The 27,569-nt window shown below is 73.7% G+C and overlaps 22 non-coding genes across 22 annotated transcripts; all 22 read left to right on the top strand.

Moving 5' to 3' along the window:
- Positions 1-415: 415 nt before the first annotated feature.
- LOC132596298 (5S ribosomal RNA) lies at positions 416-534 on the top strand. The gene has a single exon (XR_009562397.1). It is a non-coding gene; the product is annotated as a 5S ribosomal RNA (ribosomal RNA).
- A 932-nt stretch (positions 535-1,466) lies between these two features.
- Positions 1,467-1,585, top strand: LOC132596297 (5S ribosomal RNA). Its single transcript, XR_009562396.1, has one exon. It is a non-coding gene; the product is annotated as a 5S ribosomal RNA (ribosomal RNA).
- A 932-nt stretch (positions 1,586-2,517) lies between these two features.
- Positions 2,518-2,636, top strand: LOC132596296 (5S ribosomal RNA). Its single transcript, XR_009562395.1, has one exon. It is a non-coding gene; the product is annotated as a 5S ribosomal RNA (ribosomal RNA).
- A 932-nt stretch (positions 2,637-3,568) lies between these two features.
- LOC132596295 (5S ribosomal RNA) lies at positions 3,569-3,687 on the top strand. The gene has a single exon (XR_009562394.1). It is a non-coding gene; the product is annotated as a 5S ribosomal RNA (ribosomal RNA).
- A 932-nt stretch (positions 3,688-4,619) lies between these two features.
- Positions 4,620-4,738, top strand: LOC132596294 (5S ribosomal RNA). Its single transcript, XR_009562393.1, has one exon. It is a non-coding gene; the product is annotated as a 5S ribosomal RNA (ribosomal RNA).
- A 932-nt stretch (positions 4,739-5,670) lies between these two features.
- Positions 5,671-5,789, top strand: LOC132596293 (5S ribosomal RNA). The gene has a single exon (XR_009562392.1). It is a non-coding gene; the product is annotated as a 5S ribosomal RNA (ribosomal RNA).
- A 932-nt stretch (positions 5,790-6,721) lies between these two features.
- LOC132596292 (5S ribosomal RNA) lies at positions 6,722-6,840 on the top strand. The gene has a single exon (XR_009562391.1). It is a non-coding gene; the product is annotated as a 5S ribosomal RNA (ribosomal RNA).
- A 2,696-nt stretch (positions 6,841-9,536) lies between these two features.
- Positions 9,537-9,655, top strand: LOC132596291 (5S ribosomal RNA). The gene has a single exon (XR_009562390.1). It is a non-coding gene; the product is annotated as a 5S ribosomal RNA (ribosomal RNA).
- Positions 9,656-10,587: 932 nt separating this feature from the next.
- LOC132596289 (5S ribosomal RNA) lies at positions 10,588-10,706 on the top strand. Its single transcript, XR_009562388.1, has one exon. It is a non-coding gene; the product is annotated as a 5S ribosomal RNA (ribosomal RNA).
- A 931-nt stretch (positions 10,707-11,637) lies between these two features.
- On the top strand, positions 11,638-11,756 carry LOC132596288 (5S ribosomal RNA). Its single transcript, XR_009562387.1, has one exon. It is a non-coding gene; the product is annotated as a 5S ribosomal RNA (ribosomal RNA).
- Positions 11,757-12,688: 932 nt separating this feature from the next.
- LOC132596287 (5S ribosomal RNA) lies at positions 12,689-12,807 on the top strand. The gene has a single exon (XR_009562386.1). It is a non-coding gene; the product is annotated as a 5S ribosomal RNA (ribosomal RNA).
- Positions 12,808-13,738: 931 nt separating this feature from the next.
- LOC132596286 (5S ribosomal RNA) lies at positions 13,739-13,857 on the top strand. Its single transcript, XR_009562385.1, has one exon. It is a non-coding gene; the product is annotated as a 5S ribosomal RNA (ribosomal RNA).
- A 932-nt stretch (positions 13,858-14,789) lies between these two features.
- LOC132596285 (5S ribosomal RNA) lies at positions 14,790-14,908 on the top strand. The gene has a single exon (XR_009562384.1). It is a non-coding gene; the product is annotated as a 5S ribosomal RNA (ribosomal RNA).
- Positions 14,909-17,604: 2,696 nt separating this feature from the next.
- On the top strand, positions 17,605-17,723 carry LOC132596284 (5S ribosomal RNA). Its single transcript, XR_009562383.1, has one exon. It is a non-coding gene; the product is annotated as a 5S ribosomal RNA (ribosomal RNA).
- Positions 17,724-18,655: 932 nt separating this feature from the next.
- On the top strand, positions 18,656-18,774 carry LOC132596283 (5S ribosomal RNA). Its single transcript, XR_009562382.1, has one exon. It is a non-coding gene; the product is annotated as a 5S ribosomal RNA (ribosomal RNA).
- Positions 18,775-19,705: 931 nt separating this feature from the next.
- On the top strand, positions 19,706-19,824 carry LOC132596282 (5S ribosomal RNA). The gene has a single exon (XR_009562381.1). It is a non-coding gene; the product is annotated as a 5S ribosomal RNA (ribosomal RNA).
- A 932-nt stretch (positions 19,825-20,756) lies between these two features.
- LOC132596328 (5S ribosomal RNA) lies at positions 20,757-20,875 on the top strand. Its single transcript, XR_009562427.1, has one exon. It is a non-coding gene; the product is annotated as a 5S ribosomal RNA (ribosomal RNA).
- Positions 20,876-21,809: 934 nt separating this feature from the next.
- On the top strand, positions 21,810-21,928 carry LOC132596281 (5S ribosomal RNA). The gene has a single exon (XR_009562380.1). It is a non-coding gene; the product is annotated as a 5S ribosomal RNA (ribosomal RNA).
- Positions 21,929-22,860: 932 nt separating this feature from the next.
- Positions 22,861-22,979, top strand: LOC132596280 (5S ribosomal RNA). Its single transcript, XR_009562379.1, has one exon. It is a non-coding gene; the product is annotated as a 5S ribosomal RNA (ribosomal RNA).
- Positions 22,980-23,911: 932 nt separating this feature from the next.
- LOC132596278 (5S ribosomal RNA) lies at positions 23,912-24,030 on the top strand. The gene has a single exon (XR_009562377.1). It is a non-coding gene; the product is annotated as a 5S ribosomal RNA (ribosomal RNA).
- A 932-nt stretch (positions 24,031-24,962) lies between these two features.
- LOC132596277 (5S ribosomal RNA) lies at positions 24,963-25,081 on the top strand. The gene has a single exon (XR_009562376.1). It is a non-coding gene; the product is annotated as a 5S ribosomal RNA (ribosomal RNA).
- Positions 25,082-26,013: 932 nt separating this feature from the next.
- LOC132596276 (5S ribosomal RNA) lies at positions 26,014-26,132 on the top strand. Its single transcript, XR_009562375.1, has one exon. It is a non-coding gene; the product is annotated as a 5S ribosomal RNA (ribosomal RNA).
- Positions 26,133-27,569: the final 1,437 nt, after the last annotated feature.

Below are 27,569 nucleotides of genomic sequence, written 5' to 3'. Positions count from 1 at the left end.
AGGGGCCGTGGCGACTCAATGGTGGCTCCCGGTGGCTTCGGGCCAGCTGCTGTCGGGCAGGAGGGCCGGCCCGGGCTGCGGCCGGGCTGCGCCTAGGGCCGCGTGGGCGGGCAGGGCCGATGCCCAAGGGACCGCGGGCCCCGGGCCCTGAAGCCTCCGGGGCCACGTCCCTGTGAGCGACGTGCGGGATCTTGGGCGGGGCGCCAAGCGCCGAAGGGTTTGCTGGGTCACGGCCGCCCTGGGCTGGGAGGTGGTCGCCAAACCCTCCGCCGCCGCCCGATACCCGAGACCTCCGTTGCCCCTGCCTGGGCGGGCGAGGGGGCCCTGCCGGGGCGGGCCGGCCGCCAGGCTGGCGTTAAGGCGCCAGCGCCAGCGAAACTGGGCCTCAAGAGGCCGCCCGCGGCCCCCCGCCCCCGTCTACGGCCATACCACCCTGAACGCGCCCGATCTCGTCTGATCTCGGAAGCTAAGCAGGGTCGGGCCTGGTTAGTACTTGGATGGGAGACCGCCTGGGAATACCGGGTGCTGTAGGCTTTTTGCCTCCCGCTCCGCCCGCCTTCTCCTTTACTCGCCCGCGGCGGGGGCCGCCGGCTCCGCCCCCGCCGGGCCCCGCTGCAGGCCCCACCTCCTCAGGCCCCTCCCACCACGGCGCGCGCCGGCGGGGTCGCTCCCCGCCGGCCCGGCCGGCCAGGCGGCCAGAAGGCGGCCCTGGAAGGCAGGCGCACCCCAGACGCTCCCGGGGTGGCTGGCCCGGACCCAGACTCCGCCGCGGGCCCAGTTGCCGTCCTTTCGGCCCGCGAGCCCCTCGACCTGCACCTGGCCGCCCCCACCGGCGCCCAGCCCCGGCGCCGCCACCTGTGTGCCGGTGTGTCCCTCCACAGCTCCCTCCGACAAAAGCCCCCCCCCACCCCGCCCCTCTGGCGTGTCACCGCGGCCGGGTGCGGGAGCGGGATCGAGGGCAGGGGCCGCTTCCCCGGGCCTGCCGGCCACCAGGGGCGGGGTCCTGAGCTCGGCGGGGGGTGTGGGGGCAAGGGTGGCCTTGCCGGGGCTGAGGGGCCGTGGCGACTCATTGGTGGCTCCCGGTGGCTTCGGGCCAGCTGCTGTCGGGCAGGAGGGCCGGCCCGGGCTGCGGCCGGGCTGCGCCTAGGGCCGCGTGGGCGGGCAGGGCCGATGCCCAAGGGACCGCGGGCCCCGGGCCCTGAAGCCTCCGGGGCCACGTCCCTGTGAGCGACGTGCGGGATCTTGGGCGGGGCGCCAAGCGCCGAAGGGTTTGCTGGGTCACGGCCGCCCTGGGCTGGGAGGTGGTCGCCAAACCCTCCGCCGCCGCCCGATACCCGAGACCTCCGTTGCCCCTGCCTGGGCGGGCGAGGGGGCCCTGCCGGGGCGGGCCGGCCGCCAGGCTGGCGTTAAGGCGCCAGCGCCAGCGAAACTGGGCCTCAAGAGGCCGCCCGCGGCCCCCCGCCCCCGTCTACGGCCATACCACCCTGAACGCGCCCGATCTCGTCTGATCTCGGAAGCTAAGCAGGGTCGGGCCTGGTTAGTACTTGGATGGGAGACCGCCTGGGAATACCGGGTGCTGTAGGCTTTTTGCCTCCCGCTCCGCCCGCCTTCTCCTTTACTCGCCCGCGGCGGGGGCCGCCGGCTCCGCCCCCGCCGGGCCCCGCTGCAGGCCCCACCTCCTCAGGCCCCTCCCACCACGGCGCGCGCCGGCGGGGTCGCTCCCCGCCGGCCCGGCCGGCCAGGCGGCCAGAAGGCGGCCCTGGAAGGCAGGCGCACCCCAGACGCTCCCGGGGTGGCTGGCCCGGACCCAGACTCCGCCGCGGGCCCAGTTGCCGTCCTTTCGGCCCGCGAGCCCCTCGACCTGCACCTGGCCGCCCCCACCGGCGCCCAGCCCCGGCGCCGCCACCTGTGTGCCGGTGTGTCCCTCCACAGCTCCCTCCGACAAAAGCCCCCCCCCACCCCGCCCCTCTGGCGTGTCACCGCGGCCGGGTGCGGGAGCGGGATCGAGGGCAGGGGCCGCTTCCCCGGGCCTGCCGGCCACCAGGGGCGGGGTCCTGAGCTCGGCGGGGGGTGTGGGGGCAAGGGTGGCCTTGCCGGGGCTGAGGGGCCGTGGCGACTCATTGGTGGCTCCCGGTGGCTTCGGGCCAGCTGCTGTCGGGCAGGAGGGCCGGCCCGGGCTGCGGCCGGGCTGCGCCTAGGGCCGCGTGGGCGGGCAGGGCCGATGCCCAAGGGACCGCGGGCCCCGGGCCCTGAAGCCTCCGGGGCCACGTCCCTGTGAGCGACGTGCGGGATCTTGGGCGGGGCGCCAAGCGCCGAAGGGTTTGCTGGGTCACGGCCGCCCTGGGCTGGGAGGTGGTCGCCAAACCCTCCGCCGCCGCCCGATACCCGAGACCTCCGTTGCCCCTGCCTGGGCGGGCGAGGGGGCCCTGCCGGGGCGGGCCGGCCGCCAGGCTGGCGTTAAGGCGCCAGCGCCAGCGAAACTGGGCCTCAAGAGGCCGCCCGCGGCCCCCCGCCCCCGTCTACGGCCATACCACCCTGAACGCGCCCGATCTCGTCTGATCTCGGAAGCTAAGCAGGGTCGGGCCTGGTTAGTACTTGGATGGGAGACCGCCTGGGAATACCGGGTGCTGTAGGCTTTTTGCCTCCCGCTCCGCCCGCCTTCTCCTTTACTCGCCCGCGGCGGGGGCCGCCGGCTCCGCCCCCGCCGGGCCCCGCTGCAGGCCCCACCTCCTCAGGCCCCTCCCACCACGGCGCGCGCCGGCGGGGTCGCTCCCCGCCGGCCCGGCCGGCCAGGCGGCCAGAAGGCGGCCCTGGAAGGCAGCCGCACCCCAGACGCTCCCGGGGTGGCTGGCCCGGACCCAGACTCCGCCGCGGGCCCAGTTGCCGTCCTTTCGGCCCGCGAGCCCCTCGATCTGCACCTGGCCGCCCCCACCGGCGCCCAACCCCGGCGCCGCCACCTGTGTGCCGGTGTGTCCCTCCACAGCTCCCTCCGACAAAAGCCCCCCCCCACCCCGCCCCTCTGGCGTGTCACCGCGGCCGGGTGCGGGAGCGGGATCGAGGGCAGGGGCCGCTTCCCCGGGCCTGCCGGCCACCAGGGGCGGGGTCCTGAGCTCGGCGGGGGGTGTGGGGGCAAGGGTGGCCTTGCCGGGGCTGAGGGGCCGTGGCGACTCAATGGTGGCTCCCGGTGGCTTCGGGCCAGCTGCTGTCGGGCAGGAGGGCCGGCCCGGGCTGCGGCCGGGCTGCGCCTAGGGCCGCGTGGGCGGGCAGGGCCGATGCCCAAGGGACCGCGGGCCCCGGGCCCTGAAGCCTCCGGGGCCACGTCCCTGTGAGCGACGTGCGGGATCTTGGGCGGGGCGCCAAGCGCCGAAGGGTTTGCTGGGTCACGGCCGCCCTGGGCTGGGAGGTGGTCGCCAAACCCTCCGCCGCCGCCCGATACCCGAGACCTCCGTTGCCCCTGCCTGGGCGGGCGAGGGGGCCCTGCCGGGGCGGGCCGGCCGCCAGGCTGGCGTTAAGGCGCCAGCGCCAGCGAAACTGGGCCTCAAGAGGCCGCCCGCGGCCCCCCGCCCCCGTCTACGGCCATACCACCCTGAACGCGCCCGATCTCGTCTGATCTCGGAAGCTAAGCAGGGTCGGGCCTGGTTAGTACTTGGATGGGAGACCGCCTGGGAATACCGGGTGCTGTAGGCTTTTTGCCTCCCGCTCCGCCCGCCTTCTCCTTTACTCGCCCGCGGCGGGGGCCGCCGGCTCCGCCCCCGCCGGGCCCCGCTGCAGGCCCCACCTCCTCAGGCCCCTCCCACCACGGCGCGCGCCGGCGGGGTCGCTCCCCGCCGGCCCGGCCGGCCAGGCGGCCAGAAGGCGGCCCTGGAAGGCAGGCGCACCCCAGACGCTCCCGGGGTGGCTGGCCCGGACCCAGACTCCGCCGCGGGCCCAGTTGCCGTCCTTTCGGCCCGCGAGCCCCTCGACCTGCACCTGGCCGCCCCCACCGGCGCCCAGCCCCGGCGCCGCCACCTGTGTGCCGGTGTGTCCCTCCACAGCTCCCTCCGACAAAAGCCCCCCCCCACCCCGCCCCTCTGGCGTGTCACCGCGGCCGGGTGCGGGAGCGGGATCGAGGGCAGGGGCCGCTTCCCCGGGCCTGCCGGCCACCAGGGGCGGGGTCCTGAGCTCGGCGGGGGGTGTGGGGGCAAGGGTGGCCTTGCCGGGGCTGAGGGGCCGTGGCGACTCATTGGTGGCTCCCGGTGGCTTCGGGCCAGCTGCTGTCGGGCAGGAGGGCCGGCCCGGGCTGCGGCCGGGCTGCGCCTAGGGCCGCGTGGGCGGGCAGGGCCGATGCCCAAGGGACCGCGGGCCCCGGGCCCTGAAGCCTCCGGGGCCACGTCCCTGTGAGCGACGTGCGGGATCTTGGGCGGGGCGCCAAGCGCCGAAGGGTTTGCTGGGTCACGGCCGCCCTGGGCTGGGAGGTGGTCGCCAAACCCTCCGCCGCCGCCCGATACCCGAGACCTCCGTTGCCCCTGCCTGGGCGGGCGAGGGGGCCCTGCCGGGGCGGGCCGGCCGCCAGGCTGGCGTTAAGGCGCCAGCGCCAGCGAAACTGGGCCTCAAGAGGCCGCCCGCGGCCCCCCGCCCCCGTCTACGGCCATACCACCCTGAACGCGCCCGATCTCGTCTGATCTCGGAAGCTAAGCAGGGTCGGGCCTGGTTAGTACTTGGATGGGAGACCGCCTGGGAATACCGGGTGCTGTAGGCTTTTTGCCTCCCGCTCCGCCCGCCTTCTCCTTTACTCGCCCGCGGCGGGGGCCGCCGGCTCCGCCCCCGCCGGGCCCCGCTGCAGGCCCCACCTCCTCAGGCCCCTCCCACCACGGCGCGCGCCGGCGGGGTCGCTCCCCGCCGGCCCGGCCGGCCAGGCGGCCAGAAGGCGGCCCTGGAAGGCAGGCGCACCCCAGACGCTCCCGGGGTGGCTGGCCCGGACCCAGACTCCGCCGCGGGCCCAGTTGCCGTCCTTTCGGCCCGCGAGCCCCTCGACCTGCACCTGGCCGCCCCCACCGGCGCCCAGCCCCGGCGCCGCCACCTGTGTGCCGGTGTGTCCCTCCACAGCTCCCTCCGACAAAAGCCCCCCCCCACCCCGCCCCTCTGGCGTGTCACCGCGGCCGGGTGCGGGAGCGGGATCGAGGGCAGGGGCCGCTTCCCCGGGCCTGCCGGCCACCAGGGGCGGGGTCCTGAGCTCGGCGGGGGGTGTGGGGGCAAGGGTGGCCTTGCCGGGGCTGAGGGGCCGTGGCGACTCATTGGTGGCTCCCGGTGGCTTCGGGCCAGCTGCTGTCGGGCAGGAGGGCCGGCCCGGGCTGCGGCCGGGCTGCGCCTAGGGCCGCGTGGGCGGGCAGGGCCGATGCCCAAGGGACCGCGGGCCCCGGGCCCTGAAGCCTCCGGGGCCACGTCCCTGTGAGCGACGTGCGGGATCTTGGGCGGGGCGCCAAGCGCCGAAGGGTTTGCTGGGTCACGGCCGCCCTGGGCTGGGAGGTGGTCGCCAAACCCTCCGCCGCCGCCCGATACCCGAGACCTCCGTTGCCCCTGCCTGGGCGGGCGAGGGGGCCCTGCCGGGGCGGGCCGGCCGCCAGGCTGGCGTTAAGGCGCCAGCGCCAGCGAAACTGGGCCTCAAGAGGCCGCCCGCGGCCCCCCGCCCCCGTCTACGGCCATACCACCCTGAACGCGCCCGATCTCGTCTGATCTCGGAAGCTAAGCAGGGTCGGGCCTGGTTAGTACTTGGATGGGAGACCGCCTGGGAATACCGGGTGCTGTAGGCTTTTTGCCTCCCGCTCCGCCCGCCTTCTCCTTTACTCGCCCGCGGCGGGGGCCGCCGGCTCCGCCCCCGCCGGGCCCCGCTGCAGGCCCCACCTCCTCAGGCCCCTCCCACCACGGCGCGCGCCGGCGGGGTCGCTCCCCGCCGGCCCGGCCGGCCAGGCGGCCAGAAGGCGGCCCTGGAAGGCAGCCGCACCCCAGACGCTCCCGGGGTGGCTGGCCCGGACCCAGACTCCGCCGCGGGCCCAGTTGCCGTCCTTTCGGCCCGCGAGCCCCTCGATCTGCACCTGGCCGCCCCCACCGGCGCCCAACCCCGGCGCCGCCACCTGTGTGCCGGTGTGTCCCTCCACAGCTCCCTCCGACAAAAGCCCCCCCCCACCCCGCCCCTCTGGCGTGTCACCGCGGCCGGGTGCGGGAGCGGGATCGAGGGCAGGGGCCGCTTCCCCGGGCCTGCCGGCCACCAGGGGCGGGGTCCTGAGCTCGGCGGGGGGTGTGGGGGCAAGGGTGGCCTTGCCGGGGCTGAGGGGCCGTGGCGACTCAATGGTGGCTCCCGGTGGCTTCGGGCCAGCTGCTGTCGGGCAGGAGGGCCGGCCCGGGCTGCGGCCGGGCTGCGCCTAGGGCCGCGTGGGCGGGCAGGGCCGATGCCCAAGGGACCGCGGGCCCCGGGCCCTGAAGCCTCCGGGGCCACGTCCCTGTGAGCGACGTGCGGGATCTTGGGCGGGGCGCCAAGCGCCGAAGGGTTTGCTGGGTCACGGCCGCCCTGGGCTGGGAGGTGGTCGCCAAACCCTCCGCCGCCGCCCGATACCCGAGACCTCCGTTGCCCCTGCCTGGGCGGGCGAGGGGGCCCTGCCGGGGCGGGCCGGCCGCCAGGCTGGCGTTAAGGCGCCAGCGCCAGCGAAACTGGGCCTCAAGAGGCCGCCCGCGGCCCCCCGCCCCCGTCTACGGCCATACCACCCTGAACGCGCCCGATCTCGTCTGATCTCGGAAGCTAAGCAGGGTCGGGCCTGGTTAGTACTTGGATGGGAGACCGCCTGGGAATACCGGGTGCTGTAGGCTTTTTGCCTCCCGCTCCGCCCGCCTTCTCCTTTACTCGCCCGCGGCGGGGGGGCCGCCGGCTCCGCCCCCGCCGAGCCCCGCTGCAGGCAGTAGTCAAGGTGGGTTTACCTGCCCGAGCAGGAAGCTTGGGCGATGGCAGAAGTGGGAAGAAACTCTTGAGCACAGGTTCTTGGGATCCACGGAGCAGCGCATGCACATGCGATGGGTGCCTACACAGCTGGCTTGCTTGTCTGTGGGGAAAGGCGAGATGGGTCAGGGCCTGGGTTCCTGAGGGGCTGAGAATCAAGGCAGGGATAGAAGAAAGGGGACAGGCCCACATCCCCTGAACCCACGCCGGCGCCCACTCACCTTTGTGGAAAATACGATTGAAAAGTGCCCGCAAGAATCTCTTCAGATGCCTCCAGAGTTGAGGCAAGAAGGGGAGGGGGGAGGCCGGGAGCAGGGTGAGCCCTGAAATCCAACCCTTGTCCCGGTCACACCCCAGCAGCCCTCCCACCTCAGCCCCTTCAAGACCCCAGGGCTCCCCCAACCGCGCTGCACAGATCCTGCCCTGACCATAGTCACCATGTTGATCCCCACGTTGAGCAAGATGAAGCTGACCGGGATCAGAAGAATTGAGTATCCTTGCTCCTGGCATTTCCTGGGGATGGGGCCAGTGAACGGCTCGGCTCGGTAGTAGTTTCGCTCACCCATGGCCGTTGGTCCCAGGACTGCCTGGGCCCTCTGCCCTCCAGTTTTAACTGGGAGCCAGACTGGGTCATAATGGGGCAGGTGGTGAGGTCACAGTGAGGGAGGGGGATGAAAAGGAGGGCCCAGAGTGGCATTCCCTGGTAACCAGGGTCAGGTAAGCTGAGCCTGGACAGTCAAACAGGGCCCGGTGGCCGGCATACATCCCCTCGAGCGGTCATTCATTCGCTCACCGCCCGCTGACTCACTTGTTCAAATGACACATTGCGTCTCTTGGCCCCTCTTGAGACTAGGAAGACCTTGGCCTCAGAGGCCTGCTGAAGGCCTGGCTGGAGTCCAGAGCCTCAGCCTTCTTCATGCCCTTCACTGGGCCTGGAGCTGGACCTGCCCAGATGTGGAACCTCCCAGTTTGGAAGCAACTTCTTGTATGAGGCTCTCTGTGGACAGGGACAGCTGAGACACAGAGGAGGTGCCCAGAGACCAGGGGTTTGGAGTCTGCAGCTGCAGATGTACTTAGTGCATGGTATAGGACCAGGAGGGGCCTGCTGGCAGAACTGTGGCCACTAAACCAAAGGGACCCTCAGGCCAAGAAGGGGACACTGGCTTCTTATTGCAGGAAGCCAAGCGCAGGGACCCAGGCTGGCAGAAGGAGTGGCGCTTCCAAGCCACAGACCACCAATGTTTCCTGGACTCTGGCGCTCTTTATTCCTCTCTCCATGCCCTGCCGCCCCCTGCCCCTGCCCCCACTTGCTGCTGGTAAGTTCATTTTCCCAGTCTGGCTCCCGTGCAGAGAGGGCCTGGAGGCCGAGGTGGAAGGTAGCAGCGAGTTGGCCCGCGCTTGGCCCTCCTGCGGTTGCCGCTTCAGCACCAGACTGTCATACACCTGGTAGTTGGCATTGCCTCCCGGGTTCCGGCTGAGTGGCATGAAGGTGGGCGGGGGTGGAGGGTGCTCGGTAGCCTGGACGTCGGGCAGGAGGTGAGAGGGGCGGAGGAGCAGCGCTGAGCTGGGAGCCGGGGCCCGCTGGTCCGAGGCCTCGGCCAGTACCGTGAGGGAGGCGGAGGTGGCCACAGGGCGCCGCAAGGGCAGGATCTCAGCCCATTCGGCCGCCGGGTGCCGCACCTCGTGGGGATCGCGGGAGTAATCCAAGTGTCCCGTGGAGGGATGCAGGCTGCGGTTGGACTCGCTGTGAGCACAGCTGGGGAGGCTACGTCTCTGGGCCGGTGGGGTGTCGCGCTACCAGGCGTCGGGCCGGTAGACCCGAGGCAACAGAGCGGATGGAGGCTCAGAGCCCTCCAGACCCAGACTCCGCCATGGGCCCAGTTGCCGTCCTTTCGGCCCGCGAGCCCCTCGACCTGCACCTGGCCGCCCCCACCGGCGCCCAGCCCCGGCGCCGCCACCTGTGTGCCGGTATGTCCCTCCACAGCTCCCTCCGTCAAAAGCCCCCCCCCACCCCGCCCCTCTGGCGTGTCACCGCGGCCGGGTGCGGGAGCGGGATCGAGGGCAGGGGCCGCTTCCCCGGGCCTGCCGGCCACCAGGGGCGGGGTCCTGAGCTCGGCGGGGGGTGTGGGGGCAAGGGTGGCCTTGCCGGGGCTGAGGGGCCGTGGCGACTCAATGGTGGCTCCCGGTGGCTTCGGGCCAGCTGCTGTCGGGCAGGAGGGCCGGCCCGGGCTGCGGCCGGGCTGCGCCTAGGGCCGCGTGGGCGGGCAGGGCCGATGCCCAAGGGACCGCGGGCCCCGGGCCCTGAAGCCTCCGGGGCCACGTCCCTGTGAGCGACGTGCGGGATCTTGGGCGGGGCGCCAAGCGCCGAAGGGTTTGCTGGGTCACGGCCGCCCTGGGCTGGGAGGTGGTCGCCAAACCCTCCGCCGCCGCCCGATACCCGAGACCTCCGTTGCCCCTGCCTGGGCGGGCGAGGGGGCCCTGCCGGGGCGGGCCGGCCGCCAGGCTGGCGTTAAGGCGCCAGCGCCAGCGAAACTGGGCCTCAAGAGGCCGCCCGCGGCCCCCCGCCCCCGTCTACGGCCATACCACCCTGAACGCGCCCGATCTCGTCTGATCTCGGAAGCTAAGCAGGGTCGGGCCTGGTTAGTACTTGGATGGGAGACCGCCTGGGAATACCGGGTGCTGTAGGCTTTTTGCCTCCCGCTCCGCCCGCCTTCTCCTTTACTCGCCCGCGGCGGGGGCCGCCGGCTCCGCCCCCGCCGGGCCCCGCTGCAGGCCCCACCTCCTCAGGCCCCTCCCACCACGGCGCGCGCCGGCGGGGTCGCTCCCCGCCGGCCCGGCCGGCCAGGCGGCCAGAAGGCGGCCCTGGAAGGCAGCCGCACCCCAGACGCTCCCGGGGTGGCTGGCCCGGACCCAGACTCCGCCGCGGGCCCAGTTGCCGTCCTTTCGGCCCGCGAGCCCCTCGACCTGCACCTGGCCGCCCCCACCGGCGCCCAACCCCGGCGCCGCCACCTGTGTGCCGGTGTGTCCCTCCACAGCTCCCTCCGACAAAAGCCCCCCCCCACCCCGCCCCTCTGGCGTGTCACCGCGGCCGGGTGCGGGAGCGGGATCGAGGGCAGGGGCCGCTTCCCCGGGCCTGCCGGCCACCAGGGGCGGGGTCCTGAGCTCGGCGGGGGGTGTGGGGGCAAGGGTGGCCTTGCCGGGGCTGAGGGGCCGTGGCGACTCAATGGTGGCTCCCGGTGGCTTCGGGCCAGCTGCTGTCGGGCAGGAGGGCCGGCCCGGGCTGCGGCCGGGCTGCGCCTAGGGCCGCGTGGGCGGGCAGGGCCGATGCCCAAGGGACCGCGGGCCCCGGGCCCTGAAGCCTCCGGGGCCACGTCCCTGTGAGCGACGTGCGGGATCTTGGGCGGGGCGCCAAGCGCCGAAGGGTTTGCTGGGTCACGGCCGCCCTGGGCTGGGAGGTGGTCGCCAAACCCTCCGCCGCCGCCCGATACCCGAGACCTCCGTTGCCCCTGCCTGGGCGGGCGAGGGGGCCCTGCCGGGGCGGGCCGGCCGCCAGGCTGGCGTTAAGGCGCCAGCGCCAGCGAAACTGGGCCTCAAGAGGCCGCCCGCGGCCCCCCGCCCCCGTCTACGGCCATACCACCCTGAACGCGCCCGATCTCGTCTGATCTCGGAAGCTAAGCAGGGTCGGGCCTGGTTAGTACTTGGATGGGAGACCGCCTGGGAATACCGGGTGCTGTAGGCTTTTTGCCTCCCGCTCCGCCCGCCTTCTCCTTTACTCGCCCGCGGCGGGGTCGCCGGCTCCGCCCCCGCCGGGCCCCGCTGCAGGCCCCACCTCCTCAGGCCCCTCCCACCACGGCGCGCGCCGGCGGGGTCGCTCCCCGCCGGCCCGGCCGGCCAGGCGGCCAGAAGGCGGCCCTGGAAGGCAGCCGCACCCCACACGCTCCCGGGGTGGCTGGCCCGGACCCAGACTCCGCCGCGGGCCCAGTTGCCGTCCTTTCGGCCCGCGAGCCCCTCGACCTGCACCTGGCCGCCCCCACCGGCGCCCAACCCCGGCGCCGCCACCTGTGTGCCGGTGTGTCCCTCCACAGCTCCCTCTGACAAAAGCCCCCCCCCACCCCGCCCCTCTGGCGTGTCACCGCGGCCGGGTGCGGGAGCGGGATCGAGGGCAGGGGCCGCTTCCCCGGGCCTGCCGGCCACCAGGGGCGGGGTCCTGAGCTCGGCGGGGGGTGTGGGGGCAAGGGTGGCCTTGCCGGGGCTGAGGGGCCGTGGCGACTCAATGGTGGCTCCCGGTGGCTTCGGGCCAGCTGCTGTCGGGCAGGAGGGCCGGCCCGGGCTGCGGCCGGGCTGCGCCTAGGGCCGCGTGGGCGGGCAGGGCCGATGCCCAAGGGACCGCGGGCCCCGGGCCCTGAAGCCTCCGGGGCCACGTCCCTGTGAGCGACGTGCGGGATCTTGGGCGGGGCGCCAAGCGCCGAAGGGTTTGCTGGGTCACGGCCGCCCTGGGCTGGGAGGTGGTCGCCAAACCCTCCGCCGCCGCCCGATACCCGAGACCTCCGTTGCCCCTGCCTGGGCGGGCGAGGGGGCCCTGCCGGGGCGGGCCGGCCGCCAGGCTGGCGTTAAGGCGCCAGCGCCAGCGAAACTGGGCCTCAAGAGGCCGCCCGCGGCCCCCCGCCCCCGTCTACGGCCATACCACCCTGAACGCGCCCGATCTCGTCTGATCTCGGAAGCTAAGCAGGGTCGGGCCTGGTTAGTACTTGGATGGGAGACCGCCTGGGAATACCGGGTGCTGTAGGCTTTTTGCCTCCCGCTCCGCCCGCCTTCTCCTTTACTCGCCCGCGGCGGGGGCCGCCGGCTCCGCCCCCGCCGGGCCCCGCTGCAGGCCCCACCTCCTCAGGCCCCTCCCACCACGGCGCGCGCCGGCGGGGTCGCTCCCCGCCGGCCCGGCCGGCCAGGCGGCCAGAAGGCGGCCCTGGAAGGCAGGCGCACCCCAGACGCTCCCGGGGTGGCTGGCCCGGACCCAGACTCCGCCGCGGGCCCAGTTGCCGTCCTTTCGGCCCGCGAGCCCCTCGACCTGCACCTGGCCGCCCCCACCGGCGCCCAGCCCCGGCGCCGCCACCTGTGTGCCGGTGTGTCCCTCCACAGCTCCCTCTGACAAAAGCCCCCCCCCACCCCGCCCCTCTGGCGTGTCACCGCGGCCGGGTGCGGGAGCGGGATCGAGGGCAGGGGCCGCTTCCCCGGGCCTGCCGGCCACCAGGGGCGGGGTCCTGAGCTCGGCGGGGGGTGTGGGGGCAAGGGTGGCCTTGCCGGGGCTGAGGGGCCGTGGCGACTCAATGGTGGCTCCCGGTGGCTTCGGGCCAGCTGCTGTCGGGCAGGAGGGCCGGCCCGGGCTGCGGCCGGGCTGCGCCTAGGGCCGCGTGGGCGGGCAGGGCCGATGCCCAAGGGACCGCGGGCCCCGGGCCCTGAAGCCTCCGGGGCCACGTCCCTGTGAGCGACGTGCGGGATCTTGGGCGGGGCGCCAAGCGCCGAAGGGTTTGCTGGGTCACGGCCGCCCTGGGCTGGGAGGTGGTCGCCAAACCCTCCGCCGCCGCCCGATACCCGAGACCTCCGTTGCCCCTGCCTGGGCGGGCGAGGGGGCCCTGCCGGGGCGGGCCGGCCGCCAGGCTGGCGTTAAGGCGCCAGCGCCAGCGAAACTGGGCCTCAAGAGGCCGCCCGCGGCCCCCCGCCCCCGTCTACGGCCATACCACCCTGAACGCGCCCGATCTCGTCTGATCTCGGAAGCTAAGCAGGGTCGGGCCTGGTTAGTACTTGGATGGGAGACCGCCTGGGAATACCGGGTGCTGTAGGCTTTTTGCCTCCCGCTCCGCCCGCCTTCTCCTTTACTCGCCCGCGGCGGGGTCGCCGGCTCCGCCCCCGCCGGGCCCCGCTGCAGGCCCCACCTCCTCAGGCCCCTCCCACCACGGCGCGCGCCGGCGGGGTCGCTCCCCGCCGGCCCGGCCGGCCAGGCGGCCAGAAGGCGGCCCTGGAAGGCAGCCGCACCCCAGACGCTCCCGGGGTGGCTGGCCCGGACCCAGACTCCGCCGCGGGCCCAGTTGCCGTCCTTTCGGCCCGCGAGCCCCTCGACCTGCACCTGGCCGCCCCCACCGGCGCCCAACCCCGGCGCCGCCACCTGTGTGCCGGTGTGTCCCTCCACAGCTCCCTCCGACAAAAGCCCCCCCCCACCCCGCCCCTCTGGCGTGTCACCGCGGCCGGGTGCGGGAGCGGGATCGAGGGCAGGGGCCGCTTCCCCGGGCCTGCCGGCCACCAGGGGCGGGGTCCTGAGCTCGGCGGGGGGTGTGGGGGCAAGGGTGGCCTTGCCGGGGCTGAGGGGCCGTGGCGACTCAATGGTGGCTCCCGGTGGCTTCGGGCCAGCTGCTGTCGGGCAGGAGGGCCGGCCCGGGCTGCGGCCGGGCTGCGCCTAGGGCCGCGTGGGCGGGCAGGGCCGATGCCCAAGGGACCGCGGGCCCCGGGCCCTGAAGCCTCCGGGGCCACGTCCCTGTGAGCGACGTGCGGGATCTTGGGCGGGGCGCCAAGCGCCGAAGGGTTTGCTGGGTCACGGCCGCCCTGGGCTGGGAGGTGGTCGCCAAACCCTCCGCCGCCGCCCGATACCCGAGACCTCCGTTGCCCCTGCCTGGGCGGGCGAGGGGGCCCTGCCGGGGCGGGCCGGCCGCCAGGCTGGCGTTAAGGCGCCAGCGCCAGCGAAACTGGGCCTCAAGAGGCCGCCCGCGGCCCCCCGCCCCCGTCTACGGCCATACCACCCTGAACGCGCCCGATCTCGTCTGATCTCGGAAGCTAAGCAGGGTCGGGCCTGGTTAGTACTTGGATGGGAGACCGCCTGGGAATACCGGGTGCTGTAGGCTTTTTGCCTCCCGCTCCGCCCGCCTTCTCCTTTACTCGCCCGCGGCGGGGGCCGCCGGCTCCGCCCCCGCCGGGCCCCGCTGCAGGCCCCACCTCCTCAGGCCCCTCCCACCACGGCGCGCGCCGGCGGGGTCGCTCCCCGCCGGCCCGGCCGGCCAGGCGGCCAGAAGGCGGCCCTGGAAGGCAGGCGCACCCCAGACGCTCCCGGGGTGGCTGGCCCGGACCCAGACTCCGCCGCGGGCCCAGTTGCCGTCCTTTCGGCCCGCGAGCCCCTCGACCTGCACCTGGCCGCCCCCACCGGCGCCCAGCCCCGGCGCCGCCACCTGTGTGCCGGTGTGTCCCTCCACAGCTCCCTCTGACAAAAGCCCCCCCCCACCCCGCCCCTCTGGCGTGTCACCGCGGCCGGGTGCGGGAGCGGGATCGAGGGCAGGGGCCGCTTCCCCGGGCCTGCCGGCCACCAGGGGCGGGGTCCTGAGCTCGGCGGGGGGTGTGGGGGCAAGGGTGGCCTTGCCGGGGCTGAGGGGCCGTGGCGACTCAATGGTGGCTCCCGGTGGCTTCGGGCCAGCTGCTGTCGGGCAGGAGGGCCGGCCCGGGCTGCGGCCGGGCTGCGCCTAGGGCCGCGTGGGCGGGCAGGGCCGATGCCCAAGGGACCGCGGGCCCCGGGCCCTGAAGCCTCCGGGGCCACGTCCCTGTGAGCGACGTGCGGGATCTTGGGCGGGGCGCCAAGCGCCGAAGGGTTTGCTGGGTCACGGCCGCCCTGGGCTGGGAGGTGGTCGCCAAACCCTCCGCCGCCGCCCGATACCCGAGACCTCCGTTGCCCCTGCCTGGGCGGGCGAGGGGGCCCTGCCGGGGCGGGCCGGCCGCCAGGCTGGCGTTAAGGCGCCAGCGCCAGCGAAACTGGGCCTCAAGAGGCCGCCCGCGGCCCCCCGCCCCCGTCTACGGCCATACCACCCTGAACGCGCCCGATCTCGTCTGATCTCGGAAGCTAAGCAGGGTCGGGCCTGGTTAGTACTTGGATGGGAGACCGCCTGGGAATACCGGGTGCTGTAGGCTTTTTGCCTCCCGCTCCGCCCGCCTTCTCCTTTACTCGCCCGCGGCGGGGGGGCCGCCGGCTCCGCCCCCGCCGAGCCCCGCTGCAGGCAGTAGTCAAGGTGGGTTTACCTGCCCGAGCAGGAAGCTTGGGCGATGGCAGAAGTGGGAAGAAACTCTTGAGCACAGGTTCTTGGGATCCACGGAGCAGCGCATGCACATGCGATGGGTGCCTACACAGCTGGCTTGCTTGTCTGTGGGGAAAGGCGAGATGGGTCAGGGCCTGGGTTCCTGAGGGGCTGAGAATCAAGGCAGGGATAGAAGAAAGGGGACAGGCCCACATCCCCTGAACCCACGCCGTCGCCCACTCACCTTTGTGGAAAATACGATTGAAAAGTGCCCGCAAGAATCTCTTCAGATGCCTCCAGAGTTGAGGCAAGAAGGGGAGGGGGGAGGCCGGGAGCAGGGTGAGCCCTGAAATCCAACCCTTGTCCCGGTCACACCCCAGCAGCCCTCCCACCTCAGCCCCTTCAAGACCCCAGGGCTCCCCCAACCGCGCTGCACAGATCCTGCCCTGACCATAGTCACCATGTTGATCCCCACGTTGAGCAAGATGAAGCTGACCGGGATCAGAAGAATTGAGTATCCTTGCTCCTGGCATTTCCTGGGGATGGGGCCAGTGAACGGCTCGGCTCGGTAGTAGTTTCGCTCACCCATGGCCGTTGGTCCCAGGACTGCCTGGGCCCTCTGCCCTCCAGTTTTAACTGGGAGCCAGACTGGGTCATAATGGGGCAGGTGGTGAGGTCACAGTGAGGGAGGGGGATGAAAAGGAGGGCCCAGAGTGGCATTCCCTGGTAACCAGGGTCAGGTAAGCTGAGCCTGGACAGTCAAACAGGGCCCGGTGGCCGGCATACATCCCCTCGAGCGGTCATTCATTCGCTCACCGCCCGCTGACTCACTTGTTCAAATGACACATTGCGTCTCTTGGCCCCTCTTGAGACTAGGAAGACCTTGGCCTCAGAGGCCTGCTGAAGGCCTGGCTGGAGTCCAGAGCCTCAGCCTTCTTCATGCCCTTCACTGGGCCTGGAGCTGGACCTGCCCAGATGTGGAACCTCCCAGTTTGGAAGCAACTTCTTGTATGAGGCTCTCTGTGGACAGGGACAGCTGAGACACAGAGGAGGTGCCCAGAGACCAGGGGTTTGGAGTCTGCAGCTGCAGATATACTTAGTGCATGGTATAGGACCAGGAGGGGCCTGCTGGCAGAACTGTGGCCACTAAACCAAAGGGACCCTCAGGCCAAGAAGGGGACACTGGCTTCTTATTGCAGGAAGCCAAGCGCAGGGACCCAGGCTGGCAGAAGGAGTGGCGCTTCCAAGCCACAGACCACCAATGTTTCCTGGACTCTGGCGCTCTTTATTCCTCTCTCCATGCCCTGCCGCCCCCTGCCCCTGCCCCCACTTGCTGCTGGTAAGTTCATTTTCCCAGTCTGGCTCCCGTGCAGAGAGGGCCTGGAGGCCGAGGTGGAAGGTAGCAGCGAGTTGGCCCGCGCTTGGCCCTCCTGCGGTTGCCGCTTCAGCACCAGACTGTCATACACCTGGTAGTTGGCATTGCCTCCCGGGTTCCGGCTGAGTGGCATGAAGGTGGGCGGGGGTGGAGGGTGCTCGGTAGCCTGGACGTCGGGCAGGAGGTGAGAGGGGCGGAGGAGCAGCGCTGAGCTGGGAGCCGGGGCCCGCTGGTCCGAGGCCTCGGCCAGTACCGTGAGGGAGGCGGAGGTGGCCACAGGGCGCCGCAAGGGCAGGATCTCAGCCCATTCGGCCGCCGGGTGCCGCACCTCGTGGGGATCGCGGGAGTAATCCAAGTGTCCCGTGGAGGGATGCAGGCTGCGGTTGGACTCGCTGTGAGCACAGCTGGGGAGGCTACGTCTCTGGGCCGGTGGGGTGTCGCGCTACCAGGCGTCGGGCCGGTAGACCCGAGGCAACAGAGCGGATGGAGGCTCAGAGCCCTCCAGACCCAGACTCCGCCATGGGCCCAGTTGCCGTCCTTTCGGCCCGCGAGCCCCTCGACCTGCACCTGGCCGCCCCCACCGGCGCCCAGCCCCGGCGCCGCCACCTGTGTGCCGGTATGTCCCTCCACAGCTCCCTCCGTCAAAAGCCCCCCCCCACCCCGCCCCTCTGGCGTGTCACCGCGGCCGGGTGCGGGAGCGGGATCGAGGGCAGGGGCCGCTTCCCCGGGCCTGCCGGCCACCAGGGGCGGGGTCCTGAGCTCGGCGGGGGGTGTGGGGGCAAGGGTGGCCTTGCCGGGGCTGAGGGGCCGTGGCGACTCAATGGTGGCTCCCGGTGGCTTCGGGCCAGCTGCTGTCGGGCAGGAGGGCCGGCCCGGGCTGCGGCCGGGCTGCGCCTAGGGCCGCGTGGGCGGGCAGGGCCGATGCCCAAGGGACCGCGGGCCCCGGGCCCTGAAGCCTCCGGGGCCACGTCCCTGTGAGCGACGTGCGGGATCTTGGGCGGGGCGCCAAGCGCCGAAGGGTTTGCTGGGTCACGGCCGCCCTGGGCTGGGAGGTGGTCGCCAAACCCTCCGCCGCCGCCCGATACCCGAGACCTCCGTTGCCCCTGCCTGGGCGGGCGAGGGGGCCCTGCCGGGGCGGGCCGGCCGCCAGGCTGGCGTTAAGGCGCCAGCGCCAGCGAAACTGGACCTCAAGAGGCCGCCCGCGGCCCCCCGCCCCCGTCTACGGCCATACCACCCTGAACGCGCCCGATCTCGTCTGATCTCGGAAGCTAAGCAGGGTCGGGCCTGGTTAGTACTTGGATGGGAGACCGCCTGGGAATACCGGGTGCTGTAGGCTTTTTGCCTCCCGCTCCGCCCGCCTTCTCCTTTACTCGCCCGCGGCGGGGGCCGCCGGCTCCGCCCCCGCCGGGCCCCGCTGCAGGCCCCACCTCCTCAGGCCCCTCCCACCACGGCGCGCGCCGGCGGGGTCGCTCCCCGCCGGCCCGGCCGGCCAGGCGGCCAGAAGGCGGCCCTGGAAGGCAGCCGCACCCCAGACGCTCCCGGGGTGGCTGGCCCGGACCCAGACTCCGCCGCGGGCCCAGTTGCCGTCCTTTCGGCCCGCGAGCCCCTCGACCTGCACCTGGCCGCCCCCACCGGCGCCCAACCCCGGCGCCGCCACCTGTGTGCCGGTGTGTCCCTCCACAGCTCCCTCCGACAAAAGCCCCCCCCCACCCCGCCCCTCTGGCGTGTCACCGCGGCCGGGTGCGGGAGCGGGATCGAGGGCAGGGGCCGCTTCCCCGGGCCTGCCGGCCACCAGGGGCGGGGTCCTGAGCTCGGCGGGGGGTGTGGGGGCAAGGGTGGCCTTGCCGGGGCTGAGGGGCCGTGGCGACTCAATGGTGGCTCCCGGTGGCTTCGGGCCAGCTGCTGTCGGGCAGGAGGGCCGGCCCGGGCTGCGGCCGGGCTGCGCCTAGGGCCGCGTGGGCGGGCAGGGCCGATGCCCAAGGGACCGCGGGCCCCGGGCCCTGAAGCCTCCGGGGCCACGTCCCTGTGAGCGACGTGCGGGATCTTGGGCGGGGCGCCAAGCGCCGAAGGGTTTGCTGGGTCACGGCCGCCCTGGGCTGGGAGGTGGTCGCCAAACCCTCCGCCGCCGCCCGATACCCGAGACCTCCGTTGCCCCTGCCTGGGCGGGCGAGGGGGCCCTGCCGGGGCGGGCCGGCCGCCAGGCTGGCGTTAAGGCGCCAGCGCCAGCGAAACTGGGCCTCAAGAGGCCGCCCGCGGCCCCCCGCCCCCGTCTACGGCCATACCACCCTGAACGCGCCCGATCTCGTCTGATCTCGGAAGCTAAGCAGGGTCGGGCCTGGTTAGTACTTGGATGGGAGACCGCCTGGGAATACCGGGTGCTGTAGGCTTTTTGCCTCCCGCTCCGCCCGCCTTCTCCTTTACTCGCCCGCGGCGGGGTCGCCGGCTCCGCCCCCGCCGGGCCCCGCTGCAGGCCCCACCTCCTCAGGCCCCTCCCACCACGGCGCGCGCCGGCGGGGTCGCTCCCCGCCGGCCCGGCCGGCCAGGCGGCCAGAAGGCGGCCCTGGAAGGCAGCCGCACCCCACACGCTCCCGGGGTGGCTGGCCCGGACCCAGACTCCGCCGCGGGCCCAGTTGCCGTCCTTTCGGCCCGCGAGCCCCTCGACCTGCACCTGGCCGCCCCCACCGGCGCCCAACCCCGGCGCCGCCACCTGTGTGCCGGTGTGTCCCTCCACAGCTCCCTCTGACAAAAGCCCCCCCCCACCCCGCCCCTCTGGCGTGTCACCGCGGCCGGGTGCGGGAGCGGGATCGAGGGCAGGGGCCGCTTCCCCGGGCCTGCCGGCCACCAGGGGCGGGGTCCTGAGCTCGGCGGGGGGTGTGGGGGCAAGGGTGGCCTTGCCGGGGCTGAGGGGCCGTGGCGACTCAATGGTGGCTCCCGGTGGCTTCGGGCCAGCTGCTGTCGGGCAGGAGGGCCGGCCCGGGCTGCGGCCGGGCTGCGCCTAGGGCCGCGTGGGCGGGCAGGGCCGATGCCCAAGGGACCGCGGGCCCCGGGCCCTGAAGCCTCCGGGGCCACGTCCCTGTGAGCGACGTGCGGGATCTTGGGCGGGGCGCCAAGCGCCGAAGGGTTTGCTGGGTCACGGCCGCCCTGGGCTGGGAGGTGGTCGCCAAACCCTCCGCCGCCGCCCGATACCCGAGACCTCCGTTGCCCCTGCCTGGGCGGGCGAGGGGGCCCTGCCGGGGCGGGCCGGCCGCCAGGCTGGCGTTAAGGCGCCAGCGCCAGCGAAACTGGGCCTCAAGAGGCCGCCCGCGGCCCCCCGCCCCCGTCTACGGCCATACCACCCTGAACGCGCCCGATCTCGTCTGATCTCGGAAGCTAAGCAGGGTCGGGCCTGGTTAGTACTTGGATGGGAGACCGCCTGGGAATACCGGGTGCTGTAGGCTTTTTGCCTCCCGCTCCGCCCGCCTTCTCCTTTACTCGCCCGCGGCGGGGGCCGCCGGCTCCGCCCCCGCCGGGCCCCGCTGCAGGCCCCACCTCCTCAGGCCCCTCCCACCACGGCGCGCGCCGGCGGGGTCGCTCCCCGCCGGCCCGGCCGGCCAGGCGGCCAGAAGGCGGCCCTGGAAGGCAGGCGCACCCCAGACGCTCCCGGGGTGGCTGGCCCGGACCCAGACTCCGCCGCGGGCCCAGTTGCCGTCCTTTCGGCCCGCGAGCCCCTCGACCTGCACCTGGCCGCCCCCACCGGCGCCCAGCCCCGGCGCCGCCACCTGTGTGCCGGTGTGTCCCTCCACAGCTCCCTCTGACAAAAGCCCCCCCCCACCCCGCCCCTCTGGCGTGTCACCGCGGCCGGGTGCGGGAGCGGGATCGAGGGCAGGGGCCGCTTCCCCGGGCCTGCCGGCCACCAGGGGCGGGGTCCTGAGCTCGGCGGGGGGTGTGGGGGCAAGGGTGGCCTTGCCGGGGCTGAGGGGCCGTGGCGACTCAATGGTGGCTCCCGGTGGCTTCGGGCCAGCTGCTGTCGGGCAGGAGGGCCGGCCCGGGCTGCGGCCGGGCTGCGCCTAGGGCCGCGTGGGCGGGCAGGGCCGATGCCCAAGGGACCGCGGGCCCCGGGCCCTGAAGCCTCCGGGGCCACGTCCCTGTGAGCGACGTGCGGGATCTTGGGCGGGGCGCCAAGCGCCGAAGGGTTTGCTGGGTCACGGCCGCCCTGGGCTGGGAGGTGGTCGCCAAACCCTCCGCCGCCGCCCGATACCCGAGACCTCCGTTGCCCCTGCCTGGGCGGGCGAGGGGGCCCTGCCGGGGCGGGCCGGCCGCCAGGCTGGCGTTAAGGCGCCAGCGCCAGCGAAACTGGGCCTCAAGAGGCCGCCCGCGGCCCCCCGCCCCCGTCTACGGGCATACCACCCTGAACGCGCCCGATCTCGTCTGATCTCGGAAGCTAAGCAGGGTCGGGCCTGGTTAGTACTTGGATGGGAGACCGCCTGGGAATACCGGGTGCTGTAGGCTTTTTGCCTCCCGCTCCGCCCGCCTTCTCCTTTACTCGCCCGCGGCGGGGGGGCCGCCGGCTCCGCCCCCGCCGGGCCCCGCTGCAGGCCCCACCTCCTCAGGCCCCTCCCACCACGGCGCGCGCCGGCGGGGTCGCTCCCCGCCGGCCCGGCCGGCCAGGCGGCCAGAAGGCGGCCCTGGAAGGCAGCCGCACCCCAGACGCTCCCGGGGTGGCTGGCCCGGACCCAGACTCCGCCGCGGGCCCAGTTGCCGTCCTTTCGGCCCGCGAGCCCCTCGACCTGCACCTGGCCGCCCCCACCGGCGCCCAGCCCCGGCGCCGCCACCTGTGTGCCGGTGTGTCCCTCCACAGCTCCCTCTGACAAAAGCCCCCCCCCACCCCGCCCCTCTGGCGTGTCACCGCGGCCGGGTGCGGGAGCGGGATCGAGGGCAGGGGCCGCTTCCCCGGGCCTGCCGGCCACCAGGGGCGGGGTCCTGAGCTCGGCGGGGGGTGTGGGGGCAAGGGTGGCCTTGCCGGGGCTGAGGGGCCGTGGCGACTCAATGGTGGCTCCCGGTGGCTTCGGGCCAGCTGCTGTCGGGCAGGAGGGCCGGCCCGGGCTGCGGCCGGGCTGCGCCTAGGGCCGCGTGGGCGGGCAGGGCCGATGCCCAAGGGACCGCGGGCCCCGGGCCCTGAAGCCTCCGGGGCCACGTCCCTGTGAGCGACGTGCGGGATCTTGGGCGGGGCGCCAAGCGCCGAAGGGTTTGCTGGGTCACGGCCGCCCTGGGCTGAGAGGTGGTCGCCAAACCCTCCGCCGCCGCCCGATACCCGAGACCTCCGTTGCCCCTGCCTGGGCGGGCGAGGGGGCCCTGCCGGGGCGGGCCGGCCGCCAGGCTGGCGTTAAGGCGCCAGCGCCAGCGAAACTGGGCCTCAAGAGGCCGCCCGCGGCCCCCCGCCCCCGTCTACGGCCATACCACCCTGAACGCGCCCGATCTCGTCTGATCTCGGAAGCTAAGCAGGGTCGGGCCTGGTTAGTACTTGGATGGGAGACCGCCTGGGAATACCGGGTGCTGTAGGCTTTTTGCCTCCCGCTCCGCCCGCCTTCTCCTTTACTCGCCCGCGGCGGGGGCCGCCGGCTCCGCCCCCGCCGGGCCCCGCTGCAGGCCCCACCTCCTCAGGCCCCTCCCACCACGGCGCGCGCCGGCGGGGTCGCTCCCCGCCGGCCCGGCCGGCCAGGCGGCCAGAAGGCGGCCCTGGAAGGCAGGCGCACCCCAGACGCTCCCGGGGTGGCTGGCCCGGACCCAGACTCCGCCGCGGGCCCAGTTGCCGTCCTTTCGGCCCGCGAGCCCCTCGACCTGCACCTGGCCGCCCCCACCGGCGCCCAGCCCCGGCGCCGCCACCTGTGTGCCGGTGTGTCCCTCCACAGCTCCCTCCGACAAAAGCCCCCCCCCACCCCGCCCCTCTGGCGTGTCACCGCGGCCGGGTGCGGGAGCGGGATCGAGGGCAGGGGCCGCTTCCCCGGGCCTGCCGGCCACCAGGGGCGGGGTCCTGAGCTCGGCGGGGGGTGTGGGGGCAAGGGTGGCCTTGCCGGGGCTGAGGGGCCGTGGCGACTCAATGGTGGCTCCCGGTGGCTTCGGGCCAGCTGCTGTCGGGCAGGAGGGCCGGCCCGGGCTGCGGCCGGGCTGCGCCTAGGGCCGCGTGGGCGGGCAGGGCCGATGCCCAAGGGACCGCGGGCCCCGGGCCCTGAAGCCTCCGGGGCCACGTCCCTGTGAGCGACGTGCGGGATCTTGGGCGGGGCGCCAAGCGCCGAAGGGTTTGCTGGGTCACGGCCGCCCTGGGCTGGGAGGTGGTCGCCAAACCCTCCGCCGCCGCCCGATACCCGAGACCTCCGTTGCCCCTGCCTGGGCGGGCGAGGGGGCCCTGCCGGGGCGGGCCGGCCGCCAGGCTGGCGTTAAGGCGCCAGCGCCAGCGAAACTGGGCCTCAAGAGGCCGCCCGCGGCCCCCCGCCCCCGTCTACGGCCATACCACCCTGAACGCGCCCGATCTCGTCTGATCTCGGAAGCTAAGCAGGGTCGGGCCTGGTTAGTACTTGGATGGGAGACCGCCTGGGAATACCGGGTGCTGTAGGCTTTTTGCCTCCCGCTCCGCCCGCCTTCTCCTTTACTCGCCCGCGGCGGGGGCCGCCGGCTCCGCCCCCGCCGGGCCCCGCTGCAGGCCCCACCTCCTCAGGCCCCTCCCACCACGGCGCGCGCCGGCGGGGTCGCTCCCCGCCGGCCCGGCCGGCCAGGCGGCCAGAAGGCGGCCCTGGAAGGCAGGCGCACCCCAGACGCTCCCGGGGTGGCTGGCCCGGACCCAGACTCCGCCGCGGGCCCAGTTGCCGTCCTTTCGGCCCGCGAGCCCCTCGACCTGCACCTGGCCGCCCCCACCGGCGCCCAGCCCCGGCGCCGCCACCTGTGTGCCGGTGTGTCCCTCCACAGCTCCCTCCGACAAAAGCCCCCCCCCACCCCGCCCCTCTGGCGTGTCACCGCGGCCGGGTGCGGGAGCGGGATCGAGGGCAGGGGCCGCTTCCCCGGGCCTGCCGGCCACCAGGGGCGGGGTCCTGAGCTCGGCGGGGGGTGTGGGGGCAAGGGTGGCCTTGCCGGGGCTGAGGGGCCGTGGCGACTCATTGGTGGCTCCCGGTGGCTTCGGGCCAGCTGCTGTCGGGCAGGAGGGCCGGCCCGGGCTGCGGCCGGGCTGCGCCTAGGGCCGCGTGGGCGGGCAGGGCCGATGCCCAAGGGACCGCGGGCCCCGGGCCCTGAAGCCTCCGGGGCCACGTCCCTGTGAGCGACGTGCGGGATCTTGGGCGGGGCGCCAAGCGCCAAAGGGTTTGCTGGGTCACGGCCGCCCTGGGCTGGGAGGTGGTCGCCAAACCCTCCGCCGCCGCCCGATACCCGAGACCTCCGTTGCCCCTGCCTGGGCGGGCGAGGGGGCCCTGCCGGGGCGGGCCGGCCGCCAGGCTGGCGTTAAGGCGCCAGCGCCAGCGAAACTGGGCCTCAAGAGGCCGCCCGCGGCCCCCCGCCCCCGTCTACGGCCATACCACCCTGAACGCGCCCGATCTCGTCTGATCTCGGAAGCTAAGCAGGGTCGGGCCTGGTTAGTACTTGGATGGGAGACCGCCTGGGAATACCGGGTGCTGTAGGCTTTTTGCCTCCCGCTCCGCCCGCCTTCTCCTTTACTCGCCCGCGGCGGGGGCCGCCGGCTCCGCCCCCGCCGGGCCCCGCTGCAGGCCCCACCTCCTCAGGCCCCTCCCACCACGGCGCGCGCCGGCGGGGTCGCTCCCCGCCGGCCCGGCCGGCCAGGCGGCCAGAAGGCGGCCCTGGAAGGCAGGCGCACCCCAGACGCTCCCGGGGTGGCTGGCCCGGACCCAGACTCCGCCGCGGGCCCAGTTGCCGTCCTTTCGGCCCGCGAGCCCCTCGACCTGCACCTGGCCGCCCCCACCGGCGCCCAGCCCCGGCGCCGCCACCTGTGTGCCGGTGTGTCCCTCCACAGCTCCCTCTGACAAAAGCCCCCCCCCACCCCGCCCCTCTGGCGTGTCACCGCGGCCGGGTGCGGGAGCGGGATCGAGGGCAGGGGCCGCTTCCCCGGGCCTGCCGGCCACCAGGGGCGGGGTCCTGAGCTCGGCGGGGGGTGTGGGGGCAAGGGTGGCCTTGCCGGGGCTGAGGGGCCGTGGCGACTCAATGGTGGCTCCCGGTGGCTTCGGGCCAGCTGCTGTCGGGCAGGAGGGCCGGCCCGGGCTGCGGCCGGGCTGCGCCTAGGGCCGCGTGGGCGGGCAGGGCCGATGCCCAAGGGACCGCGGGCCCCGGGCCCTGAAGCCTCCGGGGCCACGTCCCTGTGAGCGACGTGCGGGATCTTGGGCGGGGCGCCAAGCGCCGAAGGGTTTGCTGGGTCACGGCCGCCCTGGGCTGGGAGGTGGTCGCCAAACCCTCCGCCGCCGCCCGATACCCGAGACCTCCGTTGCCCCTGCCTGGGCGGGCGAGGGGGCCCTGCCGGGGCGGGCCGGCCGCCAGGCTGGCGTTAAGGCGCCAGCGCCAGCGAAACTGGGCCTCAAGAGGCCGCCCGCGGCCCCCCGCCCCCGTCTACGGCCATACCACCCTGAACGCGCCCGATCTCGTCTGATCTCGGAAGCTAAGCAGGGTCGGGCCTGGTTAGTACTTGGATGGGAGACCGCCTGGGAATACCGGGTGCTGTAGGCTTTTTGCCTCCCGCTCCGCCCGCCTTCTCCTTTACTCGCCCGCGGCGGGGGCCGCCGGCTCCGCCCCCGCCGGGCCCCGCTGCAGGCCCCACCTCCTCAGGCCCCTCCCACCACGGCGCGCGCCGGCGGGGTCGCTCCCCGCCGGCCCGGCCGGCCAGGCGGCCAGAAGGCGGCCCTGGAAGGCAGCCGCACCCCAGACGCTCCCGGGGTGGCTGGCCCGGACCCAGACTCCGCCGCGGGCCCAGTTGCCGTCCTTTCGGCCCGCGAGCCCCTCGATCTGCACCTGGCCGCCCCCACCGGCGCCCAACCCCGGCGCCGCCACCTGTGTGCCGGTGTGTCCCTCCACAGCTCCCTCCGACAAAAGCCCCCCCCCACCCCGCCCCTCTGGCGTGTCACCGCGGCCGGGTGCGGGAGCGGGATCGAGGGCAGGGGCCGCTTCCCCGGGCCTGCCGGCCACCAGGGGCGGGGTCCTGAGCTCGGCGGGGGGTGTGGGGGCAAGGGTGGCCTTGCCGGGGCTGAGGGGCCGTGGCGACTCAATGGTGGCTCCCGGTGGCTTCGGGCCAGCTGCTGTCGGGCAGGAGGGCCGGCCCGGGCTGCGGCCGGGCTGCGCCTAGGGCCGCGTGGGCGGGCAGGGCCGATGCCCAAGGGACCGCGGGCCCCGGGCCCTGAAGCCTCCGGGGCCACGTCCCTGTGAGCGACGTGCGGGATCTTGGGCGGGGCGCCAAGCGCCGAAGGGTTTGCTGGGTCACGGCCGCCCTGGGCTGGGAGGTGGTCGCCAAACCCTCCGCCGCCGCCCGATACCCGAGACCTCCGTTGCCCCTGCCTGGGCGGGCGAGGGGGCCCTGCCGGGGCGGGCCGGCCGCCAGGCTGGCGTTAAGGCGCCAGCGCCAGCGAAACTGGGCCTCAAGAGGCCGCCCGCGGCCCCCCGCCCCCGTCTACGGCCATACCACCCTGAACGCGCCCGATCTCGTCTGATCTCGGAAGCTAAGCAGGGTCGGGCCTGGTTAGTACTTGGATGGGAGACCGCCTGGGAATACCGGGTGCTGTAGGCTTTTTGCCTCCCGCTCCGCCCGCCTTCTCCTTTACTCGCCCGCGGCGGGGGGGCCGCCGGCTCCGCCCCCGCCGAGCCCCGCTGCAGGCAGTAGTCAAGGTGGGTTTACCTGCCCGAGCAGGAAGCTTGGGCGATGGCAGAAGTGGGAAGAAACTCTTGAGCACAGGTTCTTGGGATCCACGGAGCAGCGCATGCACATGCGATGGGTGCCTACACAGCTGGCTTGCTTGTCTGTGGGGAAAGGCGAGATGGGTCAGGGCCTGGGTTCCTGAGGGGCTGAGAATCAAGGCAGGGATAGAAGAAAGGGGACAGGCCCACATCCCCTGAACCCACGCCGGCGCCCACTCACCTTTGTGGAAAATACGATTGAAAAGTGCCCGCAAGAATCTCTTCAGATGCCTCCAGAGTTGAGGCAAGAAGGGGAGGGGGGAGGCCGGGAGCAGGGTGAGCCCTGAAATCCAACCCTTGTCCCGGTCACACCCCAGCAGCCCTCCCACCTCAGCCCCTTCAAGACCCCAGGGCTCCCCCAACCGCGCTGCACAGATCCTGCCCTGACCATAGTCACCATGTTGATCCCCACGTTGAGCAAGATGAAGCTGACCGGGATCAGAAGAATTGAGTATCCTTGCTCCTGGCATTTCCTGGGGATGGGGCCAGTGAACGGCTCGGCTCGGTAGTAGTTTCGCTCACCCATGGCCGTTGGTCCCAGGACTGCCTGGGCCCTCTGCCCTCCAGTTTTAACTGGGAGCCAGACTGGGTCATAATGGGGCAGGTGGTGAGGTCACAGTGAGGGAGGGGGATGAAAAGGAGGGCCCAGAGTGGCATTCCCTGGTAACCAGGGTCAGGTAAGCTGAGCCTGGACAGTCAAACAGGGCCCGGTGGCCGGCATACATCCCCTCGAGCGGTCATTCATTCGCTCACCGCCCGCTGACTCACTTGTTCAAATGACACATTGCGTCTCTTGGCCCCTCTTGAGACTAGGAAGACCTTGGCCTCAGAGGCCTGCTGAAGGCCTGGCTGGAGTCCAGAGCCTCAGCCTTCTTCATGCCCTTCACTGGGCCTGGAGCTGGACCTGCCCAGATGTGGAACCTCCCAGTTTGGAAGCAACTTCTTGTATGAGGCTCTCTGTGGACAGGGACAGCTGAGACACAGAGGAGGTGCCCAGAGACCAGGGGTTTGGAGTCTGCAGCTGCAGATGTACTTAGTGCATGGTATAGGACCAGGAGGGGCCTGCTGGCAGAACTGTGGCCACTAAACCAAAGGGACCCTCAGGCCAAGAAGGGGACACTGGCTTCTTATTGCAGGAAGCCAAGCGCAGGGACCCAGGCTGGCAGAAGGAGTGGCGCTTCCAAGCCACAGACCACCAATGTTTCCTGGACTCTGGCGCTCTTTATTCCTCTCTCCATGCCCTGCCGCCCCCTGCCCCTGCCCCCACTTG

The sequence above is a fragment of the Globicephala melas genome, unplaced genomic scaffold (genome assembly GCF_963455315.2).
Source record: "Globicephala melas unplaced genomic scaffold, mGloMel1.2 SCAFFOLD_172, whole genome shotgun sequence".
Lineage (NCBI taxonomy): Eukaryota > Metazoa > Chordata > Mammalia > Artiodactyla > Delphinidae > Globicephala > Globicephala melas.
Note: the sequence above shows the minus strand (reverse complement) of the source record. Positions and strands in the feature narration are given on the sequence as shown.